The 19,961-nt window shown below is 43.6% G+C and overlaps 2 long non-coding RNA genes across 5 annotated transcripts in view; one reads left to right on the top strand and one right to left on the bottom strand.

Moving 5' to 3' along the window:
* The first annotated feature begins 3,330 nt into the window (after positions 1 to 3,330).
* LOC143434150 (uncharacterized) overlaps positions 3,331 to 19,961 on the top strand; it is a 63,721-nt gene continuing 47,090 nt past the window's right edge. For all 4 annotated transcript variants that reach the window (XR_013103439.1, XR_013103441.1, XR_013103437.1 and 1 more), the window contains exon 1: positions 3,331 to 3,472. This is a non-coding gene — a long non-coding RNA (uncharacterized LOC143434150). The remainder of the gene's footprint in view (positions 3,473 to 19,961) is intronic.
* On the bottom strand, positions 11,506 to 12,326 carry LOC143434240 (uncharacterized). The gene is made up of 2 exons (XR_013103584.1): positions 12,243 to 12,326; positions 11,506 to 11,795 (listed from the first exon to the last, which is right to left on the bottom strand). It is a non-coding gene; the product is annotated as an uncharacterized LOC143434240 (long non-coding RNA).

Genomic DNA, 19,961 nt, shown 5'->3' with positions numbered 1-19,961 from the left:
CAGGGTTTCTCTGTGTAGCCCTGGCTGTCCTGGAACTCACTCTGTAGACCAGGCTGGCCTCGAACTCAGAAATCCGCCTGCCTCTGCCTCCCAAGTGCTGGGATTAAAGGCATTAACCACCACTGCCTGGCTGCAAAGAGGTTTTTAAGAAGTGAAAATAAGCATTTTTTTTTTTTTAAGAACAACTCATATTTCCAGTTTGTGGAATTGTGTCTCAGTCACACAGAGGAATGCTTCATGTGACTTTAAGGCACATGCAAGTTCAGATATTCATGGTACAATATACCCTAAGGACAAAAAAGCCCCTGGAAATCATGTTGTATTTAGTAGGGGTGTTGGTAATGTTTATAAGGGTATCGCTACTTCAGAGCCATGGTAACTGATGAATGGAATGAGGGATTCTGTGCTGTCATTTAGCACCAAGATTTTTTTTTTTTCAGGATAAAGAGATACATGTAGAAAATTAGTACAGTAAAATAAAAATCTTGTAGTCTGGAAGTATATGAACTCATGATAGTTTTGTTCCTAAGAACAAAACAATAGCGGAAAGCCAGCGAAACTCACTTTCTAACTCTGGGCATTGAAAGGGCTTAGACAATATTATGTCATAGCAGCAATTAATATCTTCAGTTAGTTCTCAGCCTCTAAGATCCCTTGGAGAGCACAGAGGACTGCTAAAACAGCGGGTGTTTCTGAAGATGGTTTAGAAGCCAACTTGAGGGGTTTCCCACTGGCCATGATGAGACTATTTGAACATTCAAAAGGGTAATGACTATAATGAATTAAAAAAATCAAATGCAGGGCAGAGAAGATGGCTCTCTGGGGAAATCACTTGCTGTGCAGTTGTGCAGATTTGAGTGGAAACTCTCAGAACCCATGTAAAGCCAGGCATGAACAGTTACACACCTGTAATTCCAACATGGGACATGGGAGGCAGAGACAGAAGAATCCGTAGACGCTTTTGGGACAGCTATCCTGGTGTACATAGTAGAAACACAAGAGACCCTGCTTGAAATAAGGTAGAAGGTAAAAACCAGTATCTGAGGTTATCCTTCATTCTCCCCGTGATACATACACAGAAGAACATGTATAATACATGTGTCATACACATACACGTCACACACACATACAAGATTCTAAAGAAGATTTATTTATTTTTATTCTATGCGAATGTGTGCATCTGCACTACCTGTGTGTCTGGTACCCGTGAAGGTCAGAAGAGGTGAAGGATCCTCTGGAACTGGAGGTATGGATGGTTATAAACCACCATGTGGGTGCTGTGGATTGAACCCAGGTCTTCTGCAAGAGTAGCCAGCCAGTGCTTTTAACTGCTCAGCCATTGCTCCACGAGCACAGAATTCTAAAAAGATAAAATATATTAAAAGCTAATTCTCATAGAGAAACAAAAATTCATTGGCAACCCTTGGAAACTGTTAGTTACCATTTCAGTGTTTGAAAGCTAATGAGAAAAAGGACAAAGACTATTGTCCCTGATTTCATGAGGCAACTTGCCACGCTGCGTTTGGTGGAAAGGTTGATCTGTACAGAATTTTTAGCTGAGGGTGCTAAGAACACTAGAATTAGAAACAAACAAAAACAAACCAAAGCTGCAGCCATAATGGAGTTGTGGCTCTCTAGTAGCTGCTGGAGTCCCTGGGTGAAGGTGGATGGAGACCATTCCAAGAAGGCGCAGGCAGCCACACCCAGTAATCTTAACTAGAAGGGGTGGCAACCAGATGTTAATGCTTTCTGAAGTGATGTGATAGCAAGTGCCCAGAATCATTTCCAAATACTGCCCCCCCCCCACCCCCAAGCATCCAAATAAAACTATTTGCAAGTCTTTAATCTTAGAGCTGGGAGGCAGAGGCAGGCAGAGCTCCTTGAGTTACAGACTATCCAGGGCTACCTGGGGATACCCTGGGATTTGTGGAAACCAAACCCCAACACACACACACAGACACACAGACACACACAGACACACATACACACACATACACACACACAGACACACATACACACACACATACACACACACATACACACACACACACACACACACACACACACACACACACACAAAGAAACTTTACATCTATAGCTGCCAGAACACAAAAAAATAGAACACACTGAAAGACACTTCCAGAAGGCAACTGGCCAATCTAAATGAGGTGAATTAACCAGCAACTTCGTTTCTTTAATGATTAAAGGCTGGAGAAAAAAAAAAAAAAAAACCTTGGGTAATGGGAATTATCAATTAGTAGACTTAAGAGACCAATTAGTGAAGTACAATGTGTAGGGTTTGTTTGGATCCCCACTCTAGCAAACCAATTATAATGACATTTATGATGCAAGCAGATTTTCATCATTAACATATACAGAGGTGTAGTATAAAATATCCCATTAGAATTACCGTTCTATTCACTCTTAGTGGTATGGTCACTTCAGTGGTATCAAATACATTGTTGTGCAACCATCACAATGATCCAGCTCAGAACGATTCTTTTATCTTGCCTGCTGGTATAATGTTATTGTGCACTGTGTAAAGTTTATCCGTGTATTAGTCAAAGGCTGATCTCTGTCCCCCACATCTGGTTGTAGTCCAGACATGGCATGGAATGCTCATTCTAAGATCCCCTGTCTCAGTGTTGTGTAAACATTGCTCCCCAACTATCCTCTGATTGGTCAATAAAAGGCTGATCAGCCAATGACTGAGCAGAGGATAGAATAGAGCTGGATTTCTGATCACAGCCGGGAGTTGGGGAGGAGGGGGGGGAGGAGGAGGAGAAGGAGGATGGGAGGAGGAAGAGAAGGAGGAGGGGAAGGAGGAGGGGGGGGAGGGGGAGGGGGAGGGGGAGGGGGAGGGGAGGGGGAGGGGGAGGGGGAGGGGGAGGGGGATAGATAGCGAGAGCGAAGAGAAGATTCAGTCATGACCACAAGGTGAGGGTCCAGGAGACACCATGAGAACACATAGAACAGAGAGAGCCAGATAATACTAAAATGCAAGTATCTCACTCAGAGTGTTGGCTGGGAAGTCGTCAGATTAGCCTAGAGGATTGGAATAGATTAATATCTTCTCAGTTATTATGTCTTAAAGAATGTGAAATAAATCTAATAGTCTCTCTCTCAATTACTTGGGAGCTAGCGGGTTAGAGAAAAAAATTGCCGTTTTTAAATTAGTAGTAACGCTTCTCAGATTGAGGTTCTGTACCCTCTGGACGGCAAGTCGCCAGCCCCTGAGAAGCACTGCTTTTCTTCCTGAGATCTTCCCACACGCCCACACTTCCTTCTCTCTTACAATTGGCTGGCTTCCCGTTGCATAGCACTTTCTGTGTTCACGCACATCATCTAGGGCCACTTTCCTTTGTTATTAAAGCTTGTATGATGTCCTGTTGTAGCACTATACTGCATTTGAGTTACTCATCAATTTGTTCATGGGCACGTGACTTCTCCATTTTCACTTCCGTAAATACAGGTAAGCAGATACCCATCCAACTCTGTTTTCGATTCATTTGGACACATCCGGGGAGGAGAGGGTGCTTCGTCACAGAGCAGTTCTGCGTTTGACTTTTGAAGAATTTGTCATCCTGATTTCCAGTGTCAATCCTGATTGAAGTTTTTTTTAGCCATGTGCAAATATTTCCATTTCTCCTTAATCTCATCAATTTTCCCTCTTCTGCTTTGATAACTGTTACCCTAATGGGAGTGGTATCTTATTGTAGTTTTGATTAGTGATATTGATCACATGTTAATTCGCTTATTAGTCTTTTGCATATTTTCTTTTGGAAAATGTCTATTCAAGTCCTTTTCCCATTTCAAAATCAAGTTTGCTTTCATTTGTTGGGTTTAGAAGTTTGTTATATGGTATGGACATTAAGCCCTTATCAAATATGTAATTGGCAACTCTGTTAATAATTTTATCCATAAAATTAAAAATTATTCTGAAGTCCAATTGGTCTATTTTAGGTTGTCACTCTAACATTTTACAGTGTAGCTGTAACCGTTTGGTCTTTCTATGCACACCCCAGTTCCAGAACAGTGACTTGGAGTCTTGTTATATTTCTTTACGAATGCCTAGGCCATATGCTAGGCTTGTTCCCACTAGCTTGTAACTCAGCTATCCCATTTATACTAATCTAATTTCTGCCACTTGGCTGGCTACCTCTCCTCAGTTTCCTATGTCTGACTTCCTTCACATCTAGGTGGCAAATCCTCTCTTGCCTGACCCCTTCCCAGAGTTTCTCTCTCTGCCAGATGTCCCACTTTCTATTCTACCCTCTCCAGAAGGCCATAGACTTGTTACTTTGACCAATCAGAAGGTGCCTTAGGTAGGAAGGAAGGACAGAGACACATCTTCATACAGTGCATATAAGCATTATCCCTACATATAGTTATTAAGTTTAATACTTGATATATTTTAATAGTTTTAGGTAATGGTGATAGACAAGACTTCAACTTCAGACTCTCTTCCTGAGATTCCCCAGTGGCCACACCTGACCTAACTCAGGGAAGTGGGTGGAACTAGAAAAAAAAAATCATCCTGAGTGAAGTAATGCAGACCCAAAAAGATAAATACGATATGTATTCTTTTATACATGGAAGTTAGCTTTTAAGCCTTGATGGGTATGTATCTATATGAATAACCACATATCAGCCACATTAAAATACATATGAAAGAAATCTAAATGGAGTCACAGAATAACAGGAGAGACAAGCCCCTACTAGAAATCTCTGCCACTAAGTAAAACCTCCAGTGTCAAGAATGGGTTGGTTGCAACTAATTGAATTGTTGGCCAAATGGGTCCCCTGGAAACCTCCAAACAATCCAGGCTTTTGCTGAGGTTATTGGTTACTGCCCACAAGCTGATGGCAAGGCTCTATTACTGAAGTCAAATCTTATGTATCTCATTGGCCATGAAGAAGTTAAGCTGGTGTCTAACTAGGGCCGTTACCCCTGGTGACTAGTGTTTGTGGTACTGGATGGTACTCAACATGCTACCAGAGGAGAAAGGTAAGCAGCAACCCAGCTACGAGCCCCGCTATCCACAGTGGTGATCTGCCTCCATGCTATCTACAGTGGTGATCTGCCTCCATGCTATGCTGGTGCAATAGTGGCACAAACTTTTCGAGAGTAACCAACCACTCTCTGATTGGATCTCAGGTTCATTCCAGGAGATAAAACCCATGCCTGACACAGCTCAGGTGGCCAGGAACCTGAGACTAATTAGGCCATGGACCTAGGGGACAACCAAATACTATTGTTCTGCTAAATGAAGATGACTGCTAATAACATTCTCAATACGTAAGTTCAGTGTCTTACTCAGCCATCATCAAGAGATGGGAACTGATACAGAGACTCACAACTGGACAGTGTGCAGAGAGTGAGAGACCTTGGAAGACTCAGTCCTCAATGGGGTATCTTCATCAAACCCCTCCCCTCAGGGTTCAGGGAACAATGTAGAAGAAGAGTTGGAAAGATGGTAAGAGGCAGAGGAGATGGATGATATGAAGGAAACTGTGTCTTCCAGTTTGCAGCATGCACAGGTCCAACCACACGGGCTCCCAGTGCTGAGATGGGGAAGCAGACTCCCAGCCCCAACTAAGAAGTTATTTCTAGTTAACAGTTGCTCACAGAGGAAAAATTAGTTTCTCCAAGGGAGTCCCACTGAGTATACAAGCCACACTTAAGAACAGGCCCCATGGCCAGCACTAGATGGTCAACATAAAAGGAGATCTTTTGTCTCTTATTTCTTTGTTGCTGTTGTTGTTTTTAAATACCTAACTGGGTTTTTTTTTTTTTTTTTTTTCCATATCATAGTTTCTGCTTTTTAATTTTTATGGTCTCTCTCTCTCTCTTTCTCACTCTCTCACTCTGTGTGTGCGCGTGTCTGTGTGTGTTCCACTCGTGTGTTTATTCTCTTTCTCAGTTATTTTGTTTTTGCCTATTAGTTTTGTCTTTAGTGTTTGACTCTTTCTTTTCTAGAGAGAGAGAGAGAGAAAGAAAGAGAGAGAGAGAGAGAGGAAGTGTGAGTTGGAAGGGTGGGAGGTGGGAGTGATCGAAGAGGAGATAGAGGGAGGAGAGATTGTGATCAGAATATATTGTATAGAAATAACTTTTTCATCAAAAATAAAATTATATTAAAAAGAGATCCCAACTTCAAATTTTTTAACCTGTGGATATCTAGTTTTCTTGCACCATTTAAAAGAACCACTTAAGAATTTCATGCATCCATACATTTTCATATAGTCCACCTCATTCCCACCGTCCAGTACTTCTTCACCCCTCCATTCCCCACGATTCCCTCTGAACCCACTTAGCAACATTAGTATATGCCTGAATGGAAGTCCATCTACCGGATCATGGGAGCCTGTCAGAGCCTAGATCGTTGAAGAAAGTCAACTCCCTCTCCCAGCAGCTATCAGTCACCAATACTTCCTCAGCTAGCGGTACAACCTCATGGCCACTTTCCTTCTCTATGTTTGGATTTTGTCTGGCTTGATCATGTGTAGGTCTTACTATTGCCATCACAACTGCTATAGGTTCACATGTACAACTGCCCTGCTGTGTCTAGAACACCCTGTTTTGCTATAGCCATCAGCTGCCACTGGCTCTTACAACTTTTCCAATCTCCCCTTATGTGATGATCCTGAGCCTTGGAAGGAGGGGGTATGGTGTTTGGGGGGCATCTATTTTATACCCACTGACCAACACCTCGGGAAAGCAGCTTCCAGTTTGACCAACACCAGTTGCTGATGAGTCTATCTTTTCTCCAATGGAATAGTTTTAGTCCCTGTCATAAATCAGATGGCAGGGGTGTGGTTTTTTTTTTTTTTTTTTTTTTGGTTTTTTCGAGACAGGGTTTTTCTGTGTAGTCCTGGCTGTCCTGGAACTCACTTTGTAGACCAGGCTGGCCTCAAACTCAGAAATCCGCCTGCCTCTGCCTCCCAAGTGCTGGGATTAAAGGCGTGCACCACCACCGCCCGGCCTGGGGTGTGGGTTTCTATTTACACACTCAATTCTATTTCTATTGATAAATGTTTATAGATTTATGACAATATCCTGCTGTTTTTATTACTATAGATCTGTAGAATAACTTGAAATCTGCTATGGTGATACCTTTGGCAATGTTTTTATTATTCAAGATTGTTTTACCTATCCTGGGCCTTTTGTGTTCCCATATAAAATTTAAGATTATTATTCAAATTCATATAAGGAAATGCATTGGAAATTTGATGAGGGCCGTGCTGTCACTGAAATTGCCTTTGGTTGGGTGGGCGTTTTCACAATATTAATCTTGCCGACATATGAGTGGATATGGAAGGGGTTTTCATCTTCAGGAATTATCTTCTGTTTCCTTTTTTTCTTTTTTTCCCCCAGTATCTTAAAGTTTTCCTTATACAAGTTTTTCACTCCCTTAGTTTGTGTCCTAGTGAGGGTTTTTATTGCTGTGATAAAAGAGCACGACCAAAAGCAACACCAGGAGAAAGGGTTTATTTCATGTTACACTTCCAGGTAACAGTACAGAACTGAACCAAGTCAGGGTAGAAAGTCGTGCAGGGAAGGAGCTTGGAGACAGGAACTGAGACTCGGGCCATGGAGGAGTGCTGCCTATGGATTGCCCTCCATGGCTTGCTCAGTCTGCTTTCTCATACCATCGGGATCCTTGGGCTCACGGATGGCATCGTCTATAATAGGGTTTGGACCACATACATCAGTCAATTAAAAATATGCCCCATAGGCTTGCCTACCAGCCAATGCGGTAGGGGCAATATCTTGATTGAGTTTCTTTACTTAAATAACTCCAGGCTGTGTTATGTTGACATAAAAACTAGCGAGCACACTAGAAACAGTACCAATTTTTTAAAAATATTTTGCTATTTGAGACTATCACAATGTGTTCTGATCATGTGCATTGCCCTCCTCCAACTACTCCTGGATTGAGCTCCATCTCCCCACTCACCCAACTTCATGTTTCCTATTTCTTAAACCTGTCAAGTCAGTGTGTGTTGGCCAGCTACTCTGGCTGTAGAATCTATTATGGAGTGTGGTCAGTGTAATAGAGTTCACACCATTAAGGAAACTGCCTCTGCCTTTCCCAGAGCAATTAAAGGCCAATAGCTCCTAAACTAAGGGAGGGACTACATTTCTACCTCGCATGCCCTGGTGCTGGGGTTTTGTTGGCCTTGGTCTTGTGCACGCCATTACAATAGATCTAATTGCAACTGTACTGCTGCGGTGTCAAGAACATACTGTTTTCTTAAAGTCATCCATCACCTCCGGCTCTCAAAATTTTCCATGCCTCTCTTCTTCAAAGGCCTTTGAGCCTTGAGGGGAGAGGTGTAATAGGAACATCCTGTCAGGGCTGAACACTCTAAAGTCTCTTACTGGCCATTTGTGGATCTGTATATTAACCATTGTTAATGGCAGGCTGCAGTTAGATGGATGGTGCTTTCTGTGGGAGGTGCTCAGAACATGCGGTCCTCAGGCAACAGGCAATAGGAGTAGATTTACAGCATGGGTAGGAGTTACTACCTGGGATGCCCTAGGGCTCACAGTCTGCTGGTAGCAGGAGTGGAAGATGGTCTTTTCTCTATTGAGTAGTCTTGGCACCCTTATCAAAATCATTTTTGCAGTGCACAAAAGGGTTTATTTACGCTATTTTAACAGTTGGAAAGGTCAAAATCAGGACTAGTGAATGCTGTGGAGAAACTGGTATTCTTACCATGTTTAATAATGTTTTTATGACTATATAACACAAGGGAAACTTTATTAGATACAAGATACTTATTGCAGTGGTGAATAGTTTATCTGCCTTGAGCTCCCTCCCAGCGGGTGATCACAATTCTATAGTTGTCTGGATTTGAGAATGAAAGACACACATGTCAGTTTAATTTTGATATGCCTTGACTAGTTCAATGGTTAGGCATTTCCAAACCTCCCCAAGGCTAGCACATGCTCCCCTCTGGTATTCCTTAGTTAACACCTTTTAAAATCTGTATTTCATCTCTGCTACCCCAGATCTAATCAGGGGAGTGGCCCTTGGGCCCACTTTCCCGAGTTCTTACCTGTCAGAGGGCTCTTAATTCTGATCTCTCTGCTGGACCGTCATGGCATTATCTGTCCTGCACCCCTCTCATGGCAGAATCCCTCTTCTGCCCTGCATTTCTTGCCCGGGGAATCCTAAAAGTTCTGCCTCTTTCTCCCTGCCCAGTCATTGGCTACTGGCTCTTTATTGGTCAATCAAAAACCAATTGCAGGTAGCATACAGCTAGAATCTTAGCACTCCTGTGGGGAGATGGGGAGTGGACACAAGTGAACCCTTGGAAGCTCACTGTCCAGCTAACATGACATATGTAGTAGTGCAAAAGAAACCTTCTCAAACAAGGGGAAAAGTGAAGACTGACATTTGCATTTGTGGCGTGACCCTCTACAAGGACCCTCAGCATCTGGACATGCAGATTTCCATATGATTTTGGGAACCTAATTAAGATAAAACATTAGAACGAATCTCTAACAACTTATAAATAAAATGTTACAATATTAAGAAGTTGCCAGCAGGGTGGGATGAAGTGGCAGGTTGGTACAGCTGTATATGTGAGAACAGAGAGAAAACATTGTTGCCTGTAGTTTTATGATACCACCTTTGCTTCTGGAAGTGACTGAACTACCAGGCCCCTCCCAGCTTCCCTTGGATCCCAGGATTAAAGACACATACTCACACAGTTGCTCCTTTTTGACGTGCCTTCAAGGCACAATTGCTGGTGCTCCTATCTCCTGCCTGGAAAATGGTGCCCTTAGCAGTTTCTTATCTCAGTCTCTCCCACCTGCCCTAAACTTCAGTACGGAAACTCCCCTGACGGCCTATAGGAGCAGCCTGTGTGGCCACTCCATTTTGAAATCTCACATGGTTTCCCAGTTCTCCTTTCTCCAAAGCCTGGAGAACTCTGTCCTCCTTTCTTGCATCCTTCTGCCTCCAGGGATGCCTGTCCCTTCCGCCCAGCAATTGGCCCATGGCTTTCTTTACTGACAGATCAAGAGCCAATTGGGGAAAAGGACCTTTGCATCAGAACCTCCCCCTACAAAACATGATTGCCAAATACTAAGAATTACTGAAGCTCGGTGGTGAGCATGTAGGATCCTATTACAGTTCTTCTTTTGGGTACATTTGGGAACTTTCAAAGAAAGAATTTGGAAATTTAAAAGTTTAAAAAAAAAAAAAAAAAAAAAAACAACCAAACCTGTTCAAGATGTCATCCAACCATAAAATTCTAGTAGGCACTTCAAACTTGACATGCTTCCCACATTGCCAGGCAAGCTCACAACCTTACTTAGTACTTACCACCTTGGTTAATAGGCATTCATTACATGGTTGCATCCATAATCTCCGTCCTCCCTCATAGCAAACCTCTCATTTGTAGATTCCAAATCACTTCTCTACATTTTTACTGGTGTCTCTCTAGTCTATACCACCATCATCTCTTGCTTGAACAACTTCAGGGGCTCCTGAGATTCAATTTATAATCTCAGCCTCTTATAAGCCTTTCTCCTTATTGTTTACATATAAATCTTTTAAGAAACAAAACTGGATCCCATCTGATCACTTCTTTTTATGTGTGTGTGTGTGTGTGTGTGTGTGTGTGCACTTGCCTGTACATGTACCTTTGGTAGTCAGTAGTGTTAGGTGTATTACTCTCTTAAGATGTGTTGGTATGTATGATGTATGTGCATATACATGTTCTTGTGTGTGAGAATATACGTGTGAATGCAGAATGGACATGCTAGGACACACATGTAGAGGGTCATGCCACAAATGCAGGCGTCAGTCTTCACTTTCCCCCTTGAGACAGTGTCTCTCGTGCACTACAACATATGTCATGCTAGCTGGCCTGTGAGCTTCCAAGGGCTCACTTGTGTCCACTTCCCATCTCCCCCCCAGGAGTGCTAAGATTCTAGCTGTACACTACTTCATCTGGCTTTACATAGCTTCTTTGAGACTCAAATTCTAGTACTCATATTCGTGTGCAGCACGCATTTTATCTCCTGCGCCATTTCGACAACACAGCATTCCCTTTTGAGAGTAGGATCGCTCATTAAACCGGCAACTTACTGTTTACCTCCACTGGTTGGCCAGAAAGCCTATGGGATCCACCTGTGTCTACTCCCCAAGTCCCAGGGTTATAGATGAGTGTGGTTACACCAGGCTTCTATGCCGCTAATGGGTGGGATCTGAACTCTGGTCCTCAGGCTCCAAGTAAACACTGCCCAGTTAGCCACTTGCCTAGGACTCAGACTGATCTCTCCAGACTCCTTCAAGGCTGCCTCTCCTGCCTATTTTTCTCTCCCACTTTCTGAACTCTTCTCATTTTTTTTTAACTATAAGAAGCAAGTCTTAGCTTACTCAACTCTCAGCTTATTATCATTTCTTTAAAAAAAAAAAAAAAAGTCCTTTTTACTACTGAATCCAAAGTTGAAAGTACCACCCTGTCAAAGCAATCACCAAAGTTGACTTTTCTTTCAAGATATGCATTTATTTATATATTTTATTTCTGAGACGGGATCTTGCTACACAGCCTAGGCTGGTCTCACAAACTATCATCTTCCTGCTTCAGCAGCTCTCAGGGCTGTATACTTGGGTGAGTTCTCACTGTCTGTCAGTACTCACTGCAGAGTAAGGGTCTTGTCTCATTCATTCCTGATTCATGTGCCCCAGGTCACAGTGCCCCAGATCACTGTTGAGTGAATGCGTGAATTTGCTTCCAGGACATTTCTGACGGTGTAGAGTGAGTTCTGGTTTTTCCTGGAAAGGAAGCAGTATCAGTCATTTTTCTCATCTCTCCCAGAACACATGACAGAAACAACGTAGAGAATGAAGGGTTTGTTGTTGTTGTTCACTGTGTGAGACAGTACACTGGCTACTGCTTACACGATCCCAGCAGTTAGGAAGCAGAGAGAAAAACACTGGCTGGAACCAGGGCCAGACTACAGCCCTGAAGGTCTGCCACCCCAGGGACCACTTCCTCCCGTGAGGCTCCGCCTTCTAAAGGTTCCAAAACCTTCCAAACCAGCTGCCAGCTGGGGACCAGGTGTTCAAACACCCGGACCAAAGGGGGACGTCGAACGGACAAACCATAACATGATTCAAGTGAAAAACTAAAAGGCTACTGTTGTAGCCTAGATAGAATGGGGAGGGGGCGGGGCTGAAGAGAAGAAAGACACACTTAAGGCAGAATCAGGTTTGACTAACCTACTCAATGAAAAGAGACAAGGGAGATCTGACCCAGAATTACACAGCTTGGGAGTGGTGCTGTTACCATGAACGGGAACAGAGATGGGACTGAGGAGAAGCTTATGGGTTCTATTTTTGATGTAGCAGGGCAGGGTGCTAACAGGGAATTAGGTATGAGGAATGTGACTGGAGAGAGAGGTCACCTCTGGAGATGCCACTTTGGGAATTGTGTGCATCCAAGTGCTAATTAAACCCACGGGGCTGACTGGAAGCTGCCAAACCAGGAAGCCCAGGGAGAGCAGAGTCTGCATCAGATGCAATCGGGCCAGAAGAGACTGTCCAGCACTGTCCCCAGCTGCTGGATGAGGCAGATAAAGTCGGGTGGGGGGGGGGGAGAGGAAGTCTTCCACTCACATAATTCTCTGCTTTCTAAACTTCAGTTTGTTTCCACTGTAAAAGCTGTTTTCTTTCTAGTCCTTTCTTAGCCTCTTAGCTTTTAAGTCTCATAGTCTATTAACCTGAACAAACCAACATCAATCAGTAAAACACTGTTTTTTTTCCTGGGCTCCTGTACTATGCAACACATTCTAACACACTCCAGTTATGATGTGGATGGGACTGCTAAGTCCTCCAAGGGTTCTTTGATGGATGTTTGGTCCCTACTATCGCTGTGGTTGGCTGTGCACACTTGTAATTCAGAAGGAAGAGGCAGAAAGATTAGCGGGCAAGCCTGGGCTCTATAGAGCTATACATTAGCTTACTGGTAAGGCGCTACTCACAACCCCTTCCCTGACAAACAACAAGGCAAACAACAACAAAACAAACAAAAAACTGAACTGGGATCTAGTTGCAGGTAGTGTGGTCATTAAGGGGTTACTCGTGGACACGAAGAGAACAGTGCAGTTCTTGTGGTACCCCTACGGGCTCGCACAAGACTGAGCTAATACGTCAGAGTGAGCCCCTCCCCCAGCCTCTGGCTTTCCTCCCGTGTGATCTCTCTATGTTCTCCTGTCATGATGCAATCTGCAGCTTGATGTATGACACAGCCACAGGGACTCCCACCGGAGGCTCAACAGACAAGACTTCCCAATCTTTGCACCTCAGCCTCCAAACCCACTAATTAATGGATATTTGTCTTCCTTCCTTTTCCCTTCTACCTACTGGGTTCTCGGCCTCTCTAGATTATCTAGAGATTATTGGATGGCTTAGACCAGTGGTTCTCACACAATGACCCTTTCACAGGGGTCAACTAAGGCCATCGGAAACACGGGTATTTATATTACAATGCGTAACTGGAGCAAAATTATAAAGTAGCACCAAAAATAATCTTATGGTTGGGAGTCAGCACAGCATGAGGAGCTGCATAAAGAGTCTCAGCATTAGAAAGGCTGAGAACCACTCTTTAGGACTGGATTATGTAAGCCATCTGTATTTAGTATATATCTGTTGCTTCTCCTCCTCTGGAGGATCCCATGCCATACGAGCATGCTCTCAAGTGCTTTTCATTTGGTTTCAGCTAACATGTCTTTGGGGAAACACGATGAATATATACAGAAGTGTCTCTGTCCATCGTTCTAACCCTTAGAACACGTGTTCCGCGACCTTGAGTTAAGCATACCCTCCCCAGGAATGTATCGGTGATATTTCCTTATTGAACTATGATGCTGATGTCCCATGTTCAGTGTCTGCTCCTACATGAACAGAAACACACAGGAGCTCACAAATAAAACCTGCCCTTGCTTTGTTTGTGACACTACTTTCCCACTGCTCCGGTGCTCTCCTTACGTGCTACAAGTGTGTGTGTGTGTCTGTGTGTATGGGATATGGGATTTATTAGACTGGCTTCCAGGCTGCTGTCATGGAAGGCCAACAATGACTCTCTTGATGGAAGAGCTGATAACCTGGTAGCCCTTTATTCCAGGAGGCTGGAGGTCTCTGCAGTTCTGGTCTGGTACTGGAGTCCTGGAGGGTCTGGAGAGCTGCTGGTCTTCAGTCTGTGTTGAGAACCTAAAGAAGCTGGATTTAATACCAGCAGCAACAAGGTAGATGAGCTTGCCCGGGAGAGCGAGGGCAAGCAGGCAAAGAGCAAAGATTCCTTCTCCTGTGTCCTTTATGTGGGCTGCCACCAGAAATGTGGCCCAGATTCAGGGTGGGCCTTCCTGCTTCAAATAATCTGATTAAGAAAATCCCTCATGGGCTAGAGAGATGGCTCAGTGCTTAAGAGCACTGACTGCTCTTCCAGAGGTCCTGAGTTCAATTCTCAGCAACCACATGGTGGCTCACAACTGTCTATAATAGAATCTAATGCCCTTCTGGTGTGTAAATAGATAACTATAACTATATATATATATTTGAGATTATATAATCATATATATATACATATATGTATATATGTGTGTATGTATGTATATATTGGGCTTTAGTTAATTACACATGGAATTGACAACCAAAATTAGCCAATACAGGGAGAAAACGTTTATTTTGGCTTATAGTTCAGATCAGATGTGGTCCATCCTGGCAGAAAAGGCATGGCAACAGGAATGAGAGGCCAGCTGGCAGTCAGGAGGTAAAGAGACAGAGGGGGAGGAGGAAACAGAGGGACAAGGAGGGAGGGAGGGAGGGAGGGAGACAAAGATGAGACAGAAGAGGAAATGTGGCCAGACTATATAACCCCAAAGCCTGCCCTTAGCGATATACTTTCCTCAGCAAGGCTCCACCTCTTAAGAATTACATAACTTCCCCAAACATTGCCACCAACTGGGAATCAAGTGTGGAAACATGAGCCCGCAGAGGACATCTCTCACTGGCACCCAACACTCTCCGAATAGACAGACAGTGCCATCTGTTTAATTCTAGGCTTTTCTAGCATGATCCCTCCATGCACTCACCTCAGCCCGAGCTCATCACTCAGTCGGCTAGGCTCACCTCTTCCTGCAGCTTAGTCCTCACTCCTGTGTTAGCATTTGAAGGACCTTCTCAATGACACCAACCCTTGGAGGACAGCGGTATTTTATGCCTGCCAGCTGCCTGGGTTGTTTCCCCGACACCTTTGCAGGAAGCACTTTGTAATAAAATAAATCCATTTTTTTCCTTCCCAGTCCTGCTCCCAGAATGAAGACTCTGAGACTAATATTTATTAATAAATGCCCAGGCCATAAGCTTTGGCTCATTCCCTGACAGGCTTATAATTTATTTAACCACTTTTATTTTATGTCTACTACTTGGTTAGTTACTTCTCCTCAGTCCGGACCTTCTTCCTTCGCATCTCTCTCTCTCCCCCCCTCTCTCTCAGCTGCCCTCCCTCCCCTCACCCCCCCCCCCCCCTTATTCTATCCTGCGTTCAACTACTTCCAGGTTTACCTCCATCTCCCTCTGAATTCCCCAGAGGAGTCTCCCTTTTAATCGCTCACTATTACCCAGAATCCTCTATCTTCCTACCATTGTCCCACCTCCTACTTCCTGCCTCAGCTCATTGGCCATTGGCTTTTTTATTGACAGGAGATGCTTATAAGCACGCCTCTCCACACCATTTGGTGATTGGGGCAGAAGATGGGGAGGGGAGAGGCACCAGCAAGTACACTGCCTTTTCTGAGGGGTCTTCGGAGCGAGTGGAAGCTGTTGAAGCTCCCAGCCCCTGAGCACAAGATAGCTCTGTGGTTTCTTAAATCGCATCAGAGGGCAGCAGGCATAGCTGGGCTTCATCACAGGTCATCTTCGGATCCCAGATCCCACAGGTCACTCTTTTAAAACTAGGATTCTTTTTGGGTTGTTTGTTTGTTTGTTTGTTTGTTTTTCGAGACAGGGTTTCTCTGTGTAGACTTGGCTGTCCTGGAACTCACTCTGTAGACCAGGCTGGCCTCGAACTCAGAAATCCGCCTGCCTCTGCCTCCCAAGTGCTGGGATTAAAGGTGTGCGCCACCACCGCCCGGCTTAAAACTAGGATTCTTTAAAAAGAATTTTTGTATCTTTTTTTTTTTCCTTTTAAAAATGTATGTAGCTGCAAACATGGCTTTTTTTTTTTTTTTAAGTAAATAAGCAGAAGAAAGGACACATTTATTCATTACAGCCTTTAACTGTGAAGAAATTTGCTTAGACATTTCATTGTTTTTAAAAGATTTTAATTGGCTCGGTTTTCAGGTCCCTCACCTATGCTTTCTAAGGAAGCTCAGAAAACTCATGGGCTCCCCAGAGAGAACTTTGGCAGAATCATGCCTCAGTTTGCCACTGGTACGTAAGGAGAAGGGGTAGACATTGCTAACGTTCCCCAGGAAAGAATTTTAGCAACTCTTCTGCATGGGTAGAGGAAGGAAATGATTTGCTTTGCTCATTACCATAAAGACAGTCATTTGCTTAACTCCTTTGCCTGGGAGGAGTGGCTGGTGCTTCTGTGGGTGGTCCTCCCTGACTGAGCCAGTGTGACGGTACCCCCTTCCTGCTCTTGTGAGTGCTCCCTCTTTCCTCCTCCTTTCCTTTTCTGTTTCTTGCCAGTGCTGGAGTGGCTGCTTATAGAATACATTAATGGCTGAAAAGAAACTTGAATTTTTTGATTTTTTTTTTTTTTATTTTAAAGCTTGAACTTAATTCAAACACTGGCTTGTCAGTGTTTTGATGATTGTAATAGGTGGTATTTATTGAGCATTATATATTATTCTAAGTGATAGATGTATATTAAATCATTTTATACTACAGCAATTCCCATAGGTGTCTTTACTATGACTAACAGACAAGGGCTCTGTGCTGCAGGAAGGTTGAAGCACCCAGAACTTCTCAGCTGTGAGCCCAGTGGTTGTCACTAGAGGCTTGCCTCTCTTTGAGAAGCCTTTACAGCTTCAAGTTGACATTTTATATGCCAAATACAGAAAAAGAGTGTGCACTATGAAGACTACAGTCTTCATAATTCTTATCATACACATAATTTTTTTAAGGTTTTAAGTAATTAGGGTTTTAGAGTGCAAACAGACACCAGAAAGCACAAATGATACCTTGTGTCTGAAAGGCTATATACAGCATTACGACTGAAGGGATAAGAGGCTAGATTCGAACCAACCTTAAGACATTCTTACAAGGAAGGCTACAGTATGAAGAATTAGCCATTCAAGCAGTCTGTGTTAAGATCCATTAAAAGAAGGCAATTATGCATGCATGGGGCAGCGGAAGCCCTCGTCACTGTTGACAGTACACTCATTTATTCCATATGATTAGCAGGATTTGTCAGCAATGAATTACAAATTTTTCCTTGTAAAGGCTGTTTCCTCCCTCATTTATATATAGGCAAAAGCCGTATCTAGCATAGAAAACAAAGTAAAAATAACTGCCTGTATTTATACGCAGCTCTGTTTATAAATCAGTACATTTCCCCTTTTGAGAAAACAGTGTAGAAGCCAAGTGTGGGCGGTAGTTTGAATATGGAGATCTGTCATGTGCTTTCAGAAGCGTTTCAAGAAAAGCGCTGAGCTAATTAACTCTATTATTTGCCTTCCTCCTTCGAAGAAAGGCACACGAATGTTCCCTGGGGCAGATCACTTCCATAAGGAGAAAGCCCCACGCTGCGGGGACTGTCATAGCTCTCCGTCCTTGCTTGTTGTGACTAGGGAAGAAAACGTACAGGTAGAATTTTTTACAGAAAGAAAATGAAGTTTTTTTTTTTGTTTTTTTTTTTTTTTTTTTGTTTTGTTTTGTTTTTCCCCCTTAGAGAAGTTAGAAAGTTTCGGTGCTCTCACATGGGATAAAAATTACACTGGCTGCAAAGAGACGCTCCTGTCCTTACCCCTATAACAGCCCCCACTAATGAGGAAGCTGCTAGCTATTTCTTTGTGTGTTCTCCATGTACACACATCTGGTTTAGAAATTGAGAATTCTCTCTGTTGTAGGCTAGGTGCAAGAATGAAATAAGAGGCCTGGTAAACCAGCCATCTGCTAAGGACTCTCTCACCAGGCAAGCTGGTAGGCAGCATTTGCCTCTCAAGGAACACTGGTTTCAGAGTTTTGCCAGGGTCTTATTTGTCTTCTGGATGCTACCCTATCCTCTGGGCCCTGGCTAATGATCTACAGAACATATGGTCGGGCTCTTTCATCGTCTATTGGCATTTGATCTCAGTGACTGTAGGCAAAGTTGGACACCACTCCAGGTAGCACCTGGAATTTGGCTATGCTCAGTCTTGGATGGATCTGGAATAGTTTCATGGAACAGTGATGATAACCATAACATAACACCCATCCTGTCATTTTAAGGGGTCTGCTGATGATACAAACACTGGCTTTTACTAAGATTCACTGCTATTTTAAAAAATGCTAATACTAGGTGTCTCTTAGACTGTCTTTCAATTTCAGGTCAGGCAAAGCATGGTTACAAATGAAGTCAAATGTATTTTTATGATAAAATGTTTGCAACACTGGGTATTCTGAGAGCACATAGTTGAAAGTGTGATACCTCGAATACTTCCCATAATAACCGTAAGAGTACAGAGGAGACCCTGCACTCATTCATTACAATTGAGATTTGAGTCCCTCCTTCCTCCCTGCTGCCCCACCACCAACCTTTCTCTTTATTTTTCTCTGCATTGTGTATATGCTGTTTGCACTTGGGGCTGGAGCATGTGTACCCTTGCAGAGGCTGAAGGAGGACACGTGATACCTTCCTATATCCATCTTTACCTAAGACTTGAGACTGGATCTCTTACTAAATTGTAAGCTCTTGGTTATCAGCTAGGGCTGGCTGGCCAGTGAGCTCTTGAGACCTGCCTGTGTGACCTTTGTCCGTGTGACCACTGCTGGGTTTTATGTGAGTGCCGTGAATTTGAAGTCACCAGTCTGCCCCATCTGTTAAGTCAATCCTGAGGTCCGAGTTTTAATAAATACATTTCAGCATTTCTAAGTATGTTATTTCTACCAAGAACTCTGTTTGTACCTGCCCCCGAAGGGAGATTTATTAGGAGCACATGTCCCCAAAAAATGGAGCGGCCTAGCACAAAGATGTTGGGGGCCGACTTTTAGCAGAAAGTGGCTATCAGCTTTGCAGCCATCTTGAGCCATATACCCTGACATGAGACTTGGATTACAATAGCCTATAACAGCTGAGCATACTCTGATAATCTTAGTTTAGATACCTTGGGTGTGTGAGATTAAAGGTGTGTGAGATTAAAGGTGTGTAACTTAAGAGAGTGACTTAGAAGTGTAGAGATCAGATTCAGAGACAAGACCTAAGGGCATGATTATAGGTGTGACTTAGAGGCATGGCTTAGAAGTGAGACATGTAAAAGGCAGAGACAGAACAGAACAGAGAATCAGACACTTCAGAGAGTACAACTTGGAGTACAACTTGGAGTAGGAATTAGGCATTAGGTAGCAGGCACTTGGAAGAGAACTTGGAAGAAGTAACTTGGAACTTGGAGGCACTAGGGACTAGGAACTAGGGACTAGGAACTTAGGACTTAAGACACTTAGAGGAAGAGAGACTGAAGAATAAACGGGATTGAAACACACTCTGTCTGGTCTCCATTCCTCGCGAACCGCCCTCACTCTCTCTCTCTTGCTGAACCCCGACCTGCGGACCAGAGCAGCAGCTTGGACCGGGATACAGTGGCCGCCAAACGTGGGACTAGTGCGGACCTCAACATTTTTGGCTGCTCGAACGTGGGGCTAGTGCAGCTCTCAACATTTTTCGGCACCCGAATGTGGGGCTAGTTCGGTTCTCAACACAAAGACATTGAATTACATACTTTCCCCTCTCAATGACGA

The sequence above is a fragment of the Arvicanthis niloticus genome, chromosome 13 (assembly GCF_011762505.2).
Source record: "Arvicanthis niloticus isolate mArvNil1 chromosome 13, mArvNil1.pat.X, whole genome shotgun sequence".
In the NCBI taxonomy this organism is placed as follows: domain Eukaryota; kingdom Metazoa; phylum Chordata; class Mammalia; order Rodentia; family Muridae; genus Arvicanthis; species Arvicanthis niloticus.
This window is presented reverse-complemented; position numbering and strand designations above follow the sequence as displayed.